This window comes from Mustela nigripes, chromosome 3, assembly GCF_022355385.1.
Source record: "Mustela nigripes isolate SB6536 chromosome 3, MUSNIG.SB6536, whole genome shotgun sequence".
Lineage (NCBI taxonomy): Eukaryota > Metazoa > Chordata > Mammalia > Carnivora > Mustelidae > Mustela > Mustela nigripes.
Window position 1 is genome coordinate 47564586 of NC_081559.1, and position 14261 is coordinate 47578846.

Here is a 14261-nt window from a genome sequence, read left to right on the forward strand (position 1 = left end):
CTCTCTTTCTTTTTAAATTAACATAATGTATTATTTGCCCCAGGGGTACAGGTCTGTGATTCATCAGGCTTACATATTTCATAGCACTCACCATGGCACATGCCAGGCACCCTATCCCTCCTTTCCCAAACCCCCAGCAAGCCTCAGTTTATTTCATGAGATTAAGAGTCTCTTATGGTTTGTCTCCTTCCCAGTCCCATCTTGTTTCATTTTTTCCCTCCCTACCCCTCACAACCCCCCAACCTGCCTCTCAAATTCCTCATATCAGCAAGATCATATGATAATTCTTTCTCTGATTGACTTATTTCACTTAGCAAAATATCCTCTAGTTCCATCCACATTGTTGCAAACGGCAAGATTTCTGGTTTTTTTTTGATGGCTGCATAGTATTCCATTGTGTATATATATGTGCACCACATCTTTATACATTCATCTGTCGATGGACATCTAGGGTCTTTCCATAGTGTGGCTATTATGGACATTGCTGCTTAAAACACTGGGGTGCATATGCCCCTTCAGATCACTGCATTTGTATCTTTAGGGTAAATACCCAGTAGTGCGATTGCTGGGTCATAGGGTAGCTCTATTTTCAACTTTTGGAGGAAACTCCATGCTGTTTTCCAGAGTGGCTGCACCACCTTACATTTCCACCAACAGTGTAGGTAGGTTTCCCTTTCTTCGCATCCTCTCCAACATCTGTCATTTCCTGACTTGTTAATTTTAGCCATTCTGACTGGTGTGAGGTGGTATCTCACTGTGGGTTTGATTTGTATTTTTTTTGACCACAGCTTTGTAATAGAGCTTGAAGTCTGGAATTGTGATGCCACCAACTGTGGTTTTCTTTTTCAACATTTCTATGGCTATTTGGGGATCTTTTCTGGTTCCTTATAAATTTTAGGATTCTTTTTTCCATTTTTATGAAAAAAATTGATGGTATTTTATAGGGATTGCATTAAATATGTAGATTGCTTTAGGTAGCAGAGACATTTTCACAATATTTGTTCTTCCAATCCATGAGCATGGAACATTTTTCCATTTCTTTGTGTCTTCCTCAGTTTCTTTCTTGAGTACTTTATAGTTTTCTGCATACAGATTCTTTGCCTCTTTGGTTAGGTTTATTTCTAAGTATCTTGTGGTTTGGGGTGCAAAACTGCTAGAACTCATACCCGAATTCAGCAAAGTGTCAGGATACAAAATCAGTGCACAGAAATCAGTTGCTTTGAGTATTTTTGTATAGAAGGAATGGATTTTATTCTGGATTTTTTCTAAGTCTCAATAGACACACAGAAGTTATAGGAAGCACTTGATGGAACAATTTCTAATAAATGGTGAGTGGTAGACAAATAACAAATTCTTAGAGATTATTTACTGACCCTTTGTTGGAATTGTTTAGGGAACAACCAGTTGATCATCAGTTAAATACTTTGAGAGAGGATCTCCACATTGGAATAGAGACTGTACCAATTGAAATGTAAAGTCTGATCTGGTCTAAAATGATAGGTTCTTAGATATGTCAGTTTTGATATTCAGTTTTCAAATACTGATAACTCAATAAATAAATATCAGCCATATCCACTATGTCAGGAAACAAAATAGACATTGTCCTACCTACTACAATGTTAAATCCAGCAGAAGGGCTAATAATTAAGCAAGTAATTGCAAAAATAATTAATTTTAATTGCAATGAACATTATGAAGTAAAGAATATTATGCCAACATATAACACATTATTTAATCTAGTTTGGAAGGATAGGGAAGATTTAATTAAATAGGTGATGTTTAAGCTGAGACCCAAATGTTAAGATACTGGAAAAACTACTCTAGATACAGGGTTGAGGTCCAGAAAAGTGTCTTGAACTGGGAAACTATACATACTGAAATGAAAGATTCTAATTTAGCAGTCAACCAATCTTACAAATTAAGATTACATCTTAATTTGCAATCTTAGCATCTCTCTTGTTTATTGATATGCTATTGATATTGTCTGAAGGTTGCTTTTCTGTTTTATACGAAGTCCTCTTTCTCATAGCCTAGCTATTTTGCTTTGGGTTCATTCTTTGGGAACTTTTAGTTTGATCAAGTGATTTTGTTGTTGTTGTTGTTGTTGGCTGTGACTGACACCAGGACCTACGACTCCATATTTTGGGAACTCAGATAGTCAGATTCTGAATTATAGACTACAGAGGCAAATGGTATTTCTTCCCTTCCCTTGACCTTAGAGTTCAAAATACTGTAGTTTAAATGTCACCTGCGTGGAGCTCCTGGGTGGCTGAGGTGGTTAAGCATCTGCCTTCGGTTTAGGTCATGTGTTTGCCTCTCCCTCTCCTCCTGCTTATATTCTCTCTTCTCTGTGTGTGTATCTCTCTGCCTCAAATGAATAAACAAAAATCTTTTAAAAAATAAAATAAATGTCACCTGCAGAACAAAGAAGCGAGTGAGGAATGGCTGTAGGAATAAATGAACTTATCCTTTTCCTGAGTGTATTTCAGAAACCTACAGAGTGAAATCTTTCATCTAAATTAAAGATGGACCCTCACAAAACTTCAAAGAGTTTGATGATGTGAAAGGAGTAACCAGGGCCTAAGGAGTGCTGGTGAATAATTACAGTCTGAGATTTATTGGTGGTCACTCTTGTGTCATTAAAAGGTTGGCTGACCAGATGAAACCAGGCATTGGCTAGAGGGAAAACTCTTGAGCCTCTCAATCTTTTGAAATTTCTAAGGAGTTTTCCAAGGGGAAAATCAGTATTCACATGCTATATAGGAAGATCTTTACATGGACCAAATAGATTCAGCTGGCTGAGGCTGCTTCATTTGACAACATCCGATTCAGTGCCTGAGAAATGTCAGTATGCTTTAGATCTTAGGGATATCCATCATGCCTGCTAAGAGTTGAATGGAACATTCTTGTGTTTGTGAAGTATGTTATTGAATCTACAGTGTTGGTTAGCTTCAGATCAATTCAGCAAAAAAACATTTTACAATGGCATTTGACACAGACTTTATCAAGGACTGTGTGATCCAAAGCGTCACTTATAGCATGATTATGTGGATGTTCTTGGGTGAGTTTTGAGTATTTCTGATAGTTTGACTCAAGTTAAGAACAACTAGATAGTGGCTTGTTTAATACCTAGGATACTGAGGTTTCTAAATGCTGTGAGCACTAGGTCCTTTTAGTAATAGAGCTTACAGATGTGGTCCTCCAGTTATACAACTAAGTATCAAATTGTCACACTGAAATTGAGAGCTGAGCATTTTGTCAGTGACATCTTTTATTCTTACTCCCAAATCTTTAATTTTTGGAAAAATTGTTTGATTGTACAACTACTGTACAAAAGATAGTTTAGGATTGAATCAAACTGGTCACTTCAGTTTGTCTTGAATAATACCAATAAATGAGATAAAATAGTAAATGTGGAGAAAAAAAATTTGAAGACTCATTTATCTCAGTTATCCCAAGTCAATTACTGGGTTTTGAGCAATTCAAGCATAATCTGTAAATACCATAGGACATATGGAATAACAGATCTCATGATTGCAAAATAAAACACCTTTAAATAAACAGAAACAAAATTAGGTGAAAACAATAATAAACTTAGCAAAGTATTTATTTTATAAAATATATAACTTCTGTACATAAGGTATATATAAACTGTATAAAAATTATTCCCAGTTTCAATCACTCATCCTACATTATAGACATGTATTTTTCAATATATATTAAATATATTCTCAATATATTATTAAAAATAATAATAGCTCACTATGTTCTTCACACAGTTAAACTATTTATGTCATCTCATTTACATCTGCAACAACTTTGTAAGGTAGGCGCTATTGTGATTTTTATTACAGATGAAAGAACTGCTTCTTAGAGGGAAGGAAATAATCCAAGGTTAAATGGCTAGTGAGTGTTAAAGACAGAATTTGGATTAAGACTTTCTGAGTTTGGAGCCTGGTTCTTAAGCACAAACTGTACCTCTGGCTACATAGCAATACAACTGATTGAAAAACAATGAATTTAAACAACTTATTTTCTTTGTATACCCTCAAACAGCTAGTTTGCTTCTAAAGTGATTTCTTATTTTTAAAAATGCATTTTTTAAACTTAATATTTTGAAATTTTGCAGACATAGTTACAAATCATACCCTCACACCCCCATTCACCTGAAGTAAGATCAAGGTGGTGTTCCTGTGTGAGTCTGAGGATGTTGAGAATTCTGGAGGTAACATCTGGACTTTAGTGTGACACTGATAGGCTACTTAGGACTAGAGGCTGATTCTTTTTCTTAATTGCTTTATCTTCTAGTTTATATTAGACCTGTAGACAAGGTGAATGGTCAGTTGTAACAGGTAAATGAAGAATTTAGGGGGAGAAATCATGAGCATACTTTTTAGGAACAATTGGTAATTAAGTTGGAGTTTTTATACCTTTGTCAACAGTGTCCCCTGAAATGTGCCATTCCTCAATCTCCTTATAGCTTTCAGAAACATAGTATAATTTATTTTCAAAGGTCTGCTTGCTATGTTAGATGAGGTCAAGAGCCTTGACAGTGAAGATGACAGCCATGTTGAGTGAGCGAAGAGAATCTGGCAGGCAAAGTTAGCCCCAGAAAAGCGAAGTAGAAATTGGAGCAATAATGTGATATTTGAACAAATTACATAAGTTATGCAAATTCTTCCTTTTCTGGATGGGCTTTTCTTTTCCACTTTATGATTTTACAGTTTTAACTTTTTAATATATTTTAACTTTTTAATGTATTTTTATCCAAGTGACTTAGATTGGAAGCTTATCTCTAGAGACAAATCCAATGTTAAGTACTTGCATTCTTCTGCAGTTTTGAAGTTTGGTTACCCACTGAGATAATCTTGGAATCTAAATGAATGGTTGAAGGAATAAAGCAGTTATTCCCCCCCCCCAAAATCTTCCCCCCCCCCCCCCCATGCTGTTTTCATTATGGTAATATGTGGAATACTGTCCTTGGGCAGGAAACATTTTGCCTTGATATTTCACTGGAGTAAAATCGTCATTGATTAGGTATTACTAACTTCTCAATTCTACATGGAATTTAAACCTCACTCCTGAATTAAGTGGTGAATGACAAAAATATTTTGACACATCTGAATGAAGTTTCATATTCAAGGACTAAATTCCTGCAAGGGTTGTTATTTTGTTAATCTTTCATTACAGTGTCCAACTTGAGGGATGTGTATTAATTAACACATGATCCAAAGGCAAAAGTAAAAGTCTATATACCCAATTCTAGCTACACCATATGCCAGTAGTAGGTGTCTGCTATGTAGGAAGACTGGAAAAGTTTCTTAATCAAATTTCTTAATAAATCTTTGATGTCTGCTTACTTATTTTCTGCAGAGGAACAACCTCTTCGTGCTTGAGGTTTCAGTAGCAAGAGCCTGTTTCTGTTGAGTTTGATTATAGAAAGAGAGGTGTGCTTAGAGGGAACTGAGCTGGATGTATCCAGCTTACTGTCTTAGTTTCTTTCATCCTAGAAGAAGGATGATGAAGAGCAGTCATAGAATTGGCAATTGAACTACTGGCAGAGCCACAAATGATAGTTATTCTAGTATACTCACTTGCAACCAGAGGCTTCATTTTCGCTGCAGATGGAAGGTAGATAGCATGCAAATGCTGGGATTTATTAACATACTGTAATGCTTCGAAACCCTGACCATTGGTGTCTGTTACATACAGTGTTTTCATAGACATATATGCAGCTGTTACATTGGTGCTTATTTAGAACAATTTGGGTTTTTTTTTTTAAGATTTTATTTATTTATTTATTTGACAGACAGAGATCACAAGCAGGCAGAGAGGCAGGCAGAGAGGGGGTGGGGAGAAGGCTCCCCGCTGAGCAGAGAGCCAGACACAGGGCTCTATCCCAGGACCCTGGGATCATGACCCAAGCTGAAAGCAGAGGCTTAACCCACAGAGCCACCCAGGCGCCCCTGGGTTTTTTTTTTTTTTTTTTTTTTTAAGATTTTATTTATTTATTTGACAGAGATCACAAGTAGGCAGAGAGGCAGGGGCGAGGGGTGGGGGAGCAGGCTCCTCTCTGAGCAGAGAGCCCAATCCAGGACTGTATCCCAGGACCCTGGGATCATAACCCGAGCCAAAGGCAGAGGCTTTAACCCACTGAGCCACCCAGGTGCCCTATTTAGAACAATTTGTAAGAAAAGCTAGAGAGCTATTTAGTTGTAGTTTTCTACCGAATATTTGAGTAGGAGTTAGGTGACTATGAGGATGGAAGGAAAAAGTATAAACGTTTGGGATTTGGCCATGTTTCAACAACTGTTAAATTTTAACAATTCTAGTAATGTGTTCAGTCTCTTAGATGTTATGGGACTGATATTTCTTCAGTTTTTTTATGGGAAGAGAATTAAATTAATTGTGAGGGGATGTCACTGGGGAGCCTTTGGTTAAGGGTTACATTTGAGTTTATTCCTGGAAAGGGATGAAACTGGCAGGGACAAGTTTTCTGTTATGTCTGATGATCATTTCCAGGAAAGTCTGGTTAACCAAAACACATAGAATCTATTATAATTTGCCAAAAGGGATGTCCTTCCCCCCATGGAAATTGTTACACTTATTTGTATAATATTGGCATCTGTAAGCTCTTCATTGTTATCTCAAGGAATAAAATCTTGAGAAGGAGTCTAAAAAGATCTATATCCTGAGATCAAGAAAATGGAAAATACTCTCCTCTACAATTGGAAAGTATATACACTGGATGGTGGGAAAAATCATTCCAGTAGTGAGTGAGGTTTGTGTATTCAACCTTCTTAATGATCTCTGATGAGACTGGACTTTATTTTAATTCATTTTTGTAATTAAAAATTATATTATTAAGAAATCAGCAATTTATCCTAAACATCAAATACCTGAGACATTCAAATTGGAATGAGGATAGTATTCATTCCTTGAACAAATATTTGTTGGTCCAGACACAAGATATTTCTGAGACAAAATGAGCAACATAAACATTCTTCCATTTTCATGGAACTTTTCGCCTAGATGAAGTAATGCCAAATAATGGGAAATTTTCACTTTAATGCTATACTTTATATTACAAAAATAAAACTTATGGATAACCCTCAACAGGCCATGCAATTAGGATATTTTTTGTTGGTTGGCATGTGCTCATTTAAATCCATGCACATTCTGTGTTTCTGATTTACTTGTGATGATAACATTAACATTTTTTTAGACAGGTGACAGACTTTGTTTAATGTTGGGTCCTGAAATAATGTTACTTATGAAAGAGTTAATTTGTAGCAGTAACTTTATTTGTTCTAATACCTAAGCTAATCTATTGCAGTATTAATTGAAGTTCTTTCTTGGCCTTGTGGAATTTAGCATATACTAGATATACATAATTATACAAAGGTATATCAGTCTGCTGTTTTTAAATTTACTTTGTCCCTTTTAAGGACATACAAGCAGTGGTTTTGAACCCGCCAATTATGGATAATTTTACCAATAAACCTGGAACTTACTAGTCATGCGTAATGTTTAGAAGACATACAGATTATGCCCATGTGTTCAAAGTGAGGTAACAAACTCTGACAGTTATATGGTTCCGCAATTAGCGCACACCAGAAATTCTCCAAGGGGTAAGGAGTCATCAATTAGTTGTTAGCTCTGTTGCAACGAATTATATTACAAAAATAAAATATCAAAAGTTATGAATGGTTGAATTTTTAAGATAAATTAGAAAAAATTCAAGGTTAGCCTTATAACAGTTTAATTATTATGCATTATACATTTTGAAATACTTTCTTGAAAGAAAGGGAAAGAAATGGAATTGCTTTTAAACCTGAGTGTGCCCATGGGAGGGGTTTGAATATCTGACTAGTATTTGTGCTATGTTTACAGTAGAAGCATGTGTGATAGACTTTGGCCCAGGCAGAGCTAGAATACTAGTACTAGGAAATCTGCTTTTCTGGCTGCACTTTAACCCTACCTCCACCAATATGCTTTCATTTCACATTATTCTGAAAAATTTATTTCAACAGTTTTCAGGAAATATTCACTATTCAGATTCAACAGGTAAATGTCTGAGAGAAAAATTCCCATTGTAAAGAGAAAACATCTTTTCTTTTTTTTTAATTGAAGTATAATGAACATACAATGTTATATTAGTTTCCAGTGTATAATAGAATGATTCAAATATTCTATACCTTATTCGATACTTTTCATGATAAATATACTTTTAATCCTCTTCTATTTCCCCCATCCCCCACCTACCTACCCTCTGGTAACCATCAGTTTGTTCTCTGTAGTTAAGAGTCTGGTTTTTTGTCTCTTTTTTCTTTATTTATTCATATGTTTTGTTTCTCAAACTGCACATATGAGTGAAATCATATGGTATTTCACTTTCTTTGACTGACTCATTTCATTTAGCTTTATCCTTTCTAGATCCATCCATGTTGTTGCAAATGACAAGATCTCATCCTTTTTTTGTGACTAATATTCTAAGGTATATATGTTTACATATGTGATTATGTGTATCTTTATCCATTCAGGGCAGGCACTTGGGTTTCCTCCATACCTTGGCTATTATAAATAATGCTGTAGTAAACATAGGGGTGCAAATATCTTTTCAAATTTGTTTTTGTTTATTTTGGGTAAATACCCAGTAGTAGAACTACTGAATAATATAGTAATTCTATTTTTAATTTTTGGAGGAGACTCCATACTATTTTCCACAGTGGTGGGCCAATTCATATTCCTACCATCAGTGTACTAGGGTTCCTTTTTTTCTCTACATCCTTACCAACACTGTTTTTTCTTGTCTTTACGATTCTAGCCATTTTGACAAGTGTAAGGTGATATTTCACTGTGGCTTTGATTTGTACTTCCCCAATGATTAATGATATTGAACATCTTTTCATGTGTCTGTTGTCCAGCTTTATATCTTCTTTGGAAAAATGTCTATTCAGTTCCTCTGCCCATTTTTTTAATAGAATTTGTTTGTGTATATTTATTAAGTTCTTCTTGTATTTTGCATATTAACCCCTTATCAGATATATCATTTGCAAATATTTTCTCCCTTTCAGTAGATTGCCTTTTTGTTTTGTTGGTTTTGTTTGTTCATGGTGTTAAAAAGGGCTGAGAGAAAAATCCCATGGCAAACAGAAAACATTTTAATTAATACATTTCAAACCTTCTGTCTCTCTATTTAACCACCATATTTACCTCTTGGTTTAGATAGATTTCATTTTTTTTTCTTTTTTTTTTTTTGTTGGGGGGTCTGGTGATCCTGTGTCTTTATTGTATGCTCTCTCAAATCCTTTTTTAGAACAGATTACTTGTTCGTAATAGTTAGAGTGTAGTCAGGAAGCAGATATCACTTGAAGTGTTTCAAATAGAGGGCATTTACTACAGATAATTAGTAACATAGGTGACAGAAGAGCTAAAAAGCCCAACAAAGAAAGGAGAAACCCCCAAAATTCACAGAAGCAGGAAACAGCTACTACCTAGGTTTAAAAGGATACGATGAATGGAGAGGAGGTAGTCTACCAGCCCTTACATGCCAAGGCCATCTAGTGTACCTATCTGATAGAAGCTGCAGCAATGCATTCCACCTGAATTACTACTTTGGAAGAGTAAAATATCCTATCTCTCCTTTCCGTCTACCATGCCTTCACCCCGAGTCTGCTGCCAGTATCTCCTTTTGACCAGATCAGAAGCCAGCACACACAGGTCTAGGAACACAGTCTGGAGGTTCAGTCTCCCTGTGACACAGCCCAGAAGAAGGGGTGAAGAAGGGATTTGTAAGCAAACAAGCCAAAGGAGATTTGAGTCCATCAATCGATACCAATAGTCTTTTATTTATACTTGCATTTTCTGTCAGAGAGAATACAGTTAGTGCTAATTTAAAAATTCGCTTTGGGGGCGCCTGGGTAGCTCAGTGGGTTAAGCCTCTGCCTTCGGCTCAGGTCATGATCTCAGAATCTTGGGATATAGCCCCGCATCAGGCTCTCTGCTCGGCAGGGAGACTGCTTCCCCCCCTCTCTCTGCCTGCTTCTCTGCCTACTCGTGATCTCTCTCTCTCTGTGTCAAATAAATAAATAAAATCTTTAAAAAAAATTAGTTTTGTACACTTTGATTGGCTTTCAAAAATCTTTAAGTATCCAAAAAAAAAAAAAAATCTTGAAGTATCCAGTTATCAAGAGGTAAACGGCAAGCTTTATTCACCTACTCTTTACCATAGCATTTTGTTAGGTCAATGTAAAACTCAGAGACTGGATTACTCGGAGAACTTGTGTTGACTTTTTTTTCCCCCTAAAAATGTTCAGGGAAAAGTTAAAGAGGTATCTGGTTGAATTAGCACACATACAATTCTGCTTAGAATCTGATAGTTCTTTATAGATGACCATTCTAGCACTATAAATTTATATCTACTAAGTTTATAACTATGTCATTATTAGACATTTATTTTCAGATAGAAATCAATTAGTTAGACTTAAAGGACTTGGAAGGTACACTGGGAAATAGAGAAATATATATAAAAGCTGCCTGGATTTGCAACCTTCTTAATATGATATAACAGAACAATAAGTAGGTGTTCGTGTCTAGAGATTTCCAGGATGAAAAGCAGATGCTTAGAATGATCCTTAGAGCTTGTTTATAAGGAGAAAAAAAAAAACACCTTTTATCACTTTAACAAGAAAAGACATATCCTACAAAGTATTAGTGACATACAGAGTTTTGGTAAAATTTAAATGATTAAAATTGAACTTTGGGGGGCACCTGGGTGGCTCAGTGGGTTAAAGCCTCTGCCTTCAGCTCAGGTCATGATCCCAGGGTTCTGGGATCGAGCCCCGCATTGGGCTCTCTGCTCAGAGGGGTGCCTGCTTCCTCCTCTCTCTCTGCCTGCCTCTCTGCCTACTTGTGATCTCTGTCTGTCAAATAAATAAATAAAATCTTTAAAAAAAAAAATTGAACTTTGGGTGAATACCATCAAATTCAATGTGATGCTTTTTTTTTTTTTTTTACCTTCTTTCCATCTTCCTTTTTGCAACCTATATATACTCTAGAAAATGAATTATAATAATCATGGTGCTTTTGTTTAATCACCATTATTATTATTATATTGATATGTAAGGATATATAATTTTCTTATTTTTATGTATAGTTTCAAGTTAGTGGACAGTGATTTATTTTTCTATAGGCTTCCTTGCAAAGAAAAATTATTCTAGACATTTAGTATTTTTCTGTCAAATAGTGATCCCACTCCCAAGAGAGTAGAGGAATTCTTCCATTCTGGTCAGCTTGTACTATGATGAAGTAAGAATGACATCAGTGCCTACCTCATAGTGTTGCCGTGATGTTAATATTTGTGAAGAACTCAGACTAGTGCTTGCCACATGGAAGATGCTGAAGAAGTTCTTGGTGAATAAATAAACATCTCTTCTATCCATGCATATTAATTCCCATCTTCATTCTAGAGCTACGATGTTCTCTCTGCTTGAATTTCCACCCCTCTTTCTATTTACCTAAATCCTGTGATTGAGATCTCATTCAGGTTCTGCCTCTTAAGACTTTTGTGACAACTGCTGCTTCTGCTGACTTTGTCTTTCTTTCTCTTATACTCTGTTGCACTCATGCACAAATACACTGTGTGTTTTTATTTAACCCTTACCATTGGTTCTTATTCAGGGCAGAGCACTGGAATTCCCTGGAAGGCTTTTCTAAAGTATATATTCCTGGGCCAAACTCCTAGAGTTTTTAGATTCAGTAAGTCCTTGCTGGCACCAAAAACATGCACATTTTGATTAGTAAAATGGATATAAGCCCCTAGTTAAGATACACTGATATGTGAATGATCTCTTGGAGTATGTGCATTTTCTTTCTCCATGAGACTGTACTTTTTAAAAATTTTTTTGAATATTTTTACTTATTTGACAGAGAGAGAGAAAGTGCACAAGTAGGCAGAGCGGCAGGCAGAGGGAGAGGGAAAAGCAGGCTCTCTGCTAAGCAGAGAGCCTGATGTGGGGTTCAATCCCAGGACCCCGGGATCATGACCTGAGCTGAAGGTGGATGTGTAACTGACTGAGCCACCCAGGCTCCCTGAGACTATACATTTCTTAAGGACATGGACCATGCTTTTTTTTTCTTGTGTGTCTTCCCAGTGCTGGAAACATGACCACTACTCAGTAACACTTCTTTCTTGTTTGACTGCAAGATGTCTGAGTGTGGGACCTAGAATATGCATTGTCAAGGGATGTGGAGGGACAAACAGATCCACAGATGGATCATTCAACTATTACCACAATTATGCTGTGTAGTGAGTATCCACAAAACTTCAGTAACATACAATGAACGTTTAATGTTTATCTTTCTGGAATCAGCAGGAATAGGCTAAGCTTTCTGCTGAACTTAACTGGGCTTACTCATGTGCTTGTGTGTTCCTGCTTTATGGTCTGCAGATCAATAGTTTACTTATATGCATCTGTGAATTGGCTCTGTTACACATAACTTTAATACTCCTTCTGGGACCATTAGTCTAGTTGATGCAAATTTATCATGGAAAAGAGGACAAGAGGACAAGCCCAAATCTGTAAGTCCATTTCAAGCCTCTATTTGCAATACATTGGCCAAAGCAAGTCACATGGTTATAGCCCATTTATGGGAGGAGGGTACAGCACACTTACCTTGCAAAAACTGTAGCTAGAATGAAGTGGGAATAACTGATGGCATTTTTCCTGAGCTACCACAACGGGGCTCCTGTTAATGTCTCTTCTGAGCAGAGCTAGTTTAATTGCCTTATTGAAGGTCAATTTTTGTTGTACATAGTCACAATCAGAATGTTTTTAAAACAATCTTACCACCCCTGAGTAAGCAAGCAAGTAATCTTATTTAGATTAAAAAAAAAAAAAAGTTGCAAATAAACAATCACACTAATGCCCCATCCCTTGCCACTAAATAGAGAAATATCACCTTGTATTTCACAGACTTGACACCACCTGGATAATATGTCACACTTCATTAAACAAGAACATCAAATACAGAAAACAAAATATTTGTTGTTCAATAAGATTATTTACTACTTGAGCAAGGTTTGAGAAATTGTCAGCATGATGTGTTTGAATTCAGGAAATTAAACCAAGCGCTGTGACTGGAAAAATGTTAAAAACACCACAAATTTGTTTTAAAATGATTCAGCATCTTTTTGTCACTTGTGATTTGACCACTGGTTCCATCTTTATTACCTGTGGTGCTGCTTAGTGAACTGTTACAAAACCACCATGCAGTCAGTCATGGAAGTTCAATTTCGTATTGCCGGAGAATCATCTTAGGTCTGAAAGAGAGTTTGTGCTAAGTGCCTCAGCTTTCAGAAAGGCCACACCATCTCCTTGTGTAAGGGACTTCATCTCCTAAAGGGCCAGAAAGTTAAAACATTGCAAAGCAATGACATAAATTATATGTATAGTATATGCATTTTAATACAACTTTTTATGTTATTCATCACCAAAATAATAACTAAATTACTATGACCACTTTTCTAAATTAATTTGCTAATTTTCCATTTTTGATTCTTTACTGGCTCCCTAGGTAGGTACTTCAATAACTCTTGAAAGCAGGATTGGTTGGCAATGCAAATATTATATAAACTATATTAAGGGAAATTGCTTTTCATTCTTGATTTGTCCTTACTCTATCATGGGATTTTAGATCAATCACTTAACTAATCAGTATTCTTATCTACAAAAGCAGACAATTTGGGTAAATGAATAACAAGTGTCCTTGCCTATGTAGCCAAATAACAGATAAAGAATCTGAAATAGATTCTGAAACAGACAGATAAATATCTTTGTACACATAGAAGAAGACTGTATAGCAACACCCCATATGAGTAGACTTACACTAAAGGTGTTATGCTAAGTTTTGCTTGGTTTTCCTTTCTTGGAAGTAAGGATGTTAACTTGTAGAATAAAGAAAATAAAAGACAGCATAGACGGAGACACATACTAAGATGTGGGCTTATGCAATGTACCTAGTAGAATTTTATCACCTATACTAATGGAAATTTTAAGTCACAGCTACAGAAATAAATGAGGCATGTTTGGATTTTGATATAAACAAAACGTTTCTTCTGCACCTTTCTAGTTGCTAGAGAAGAGAAAAACAGAGAGGCATATAATAAGCTCTTTCTCTGTTAAGTGGCGACATTTTAGAATTTTACATGAATGTGATTGTGATGGAGCCAGAGAACAGGTCCATTTTCCTGGAAAGCC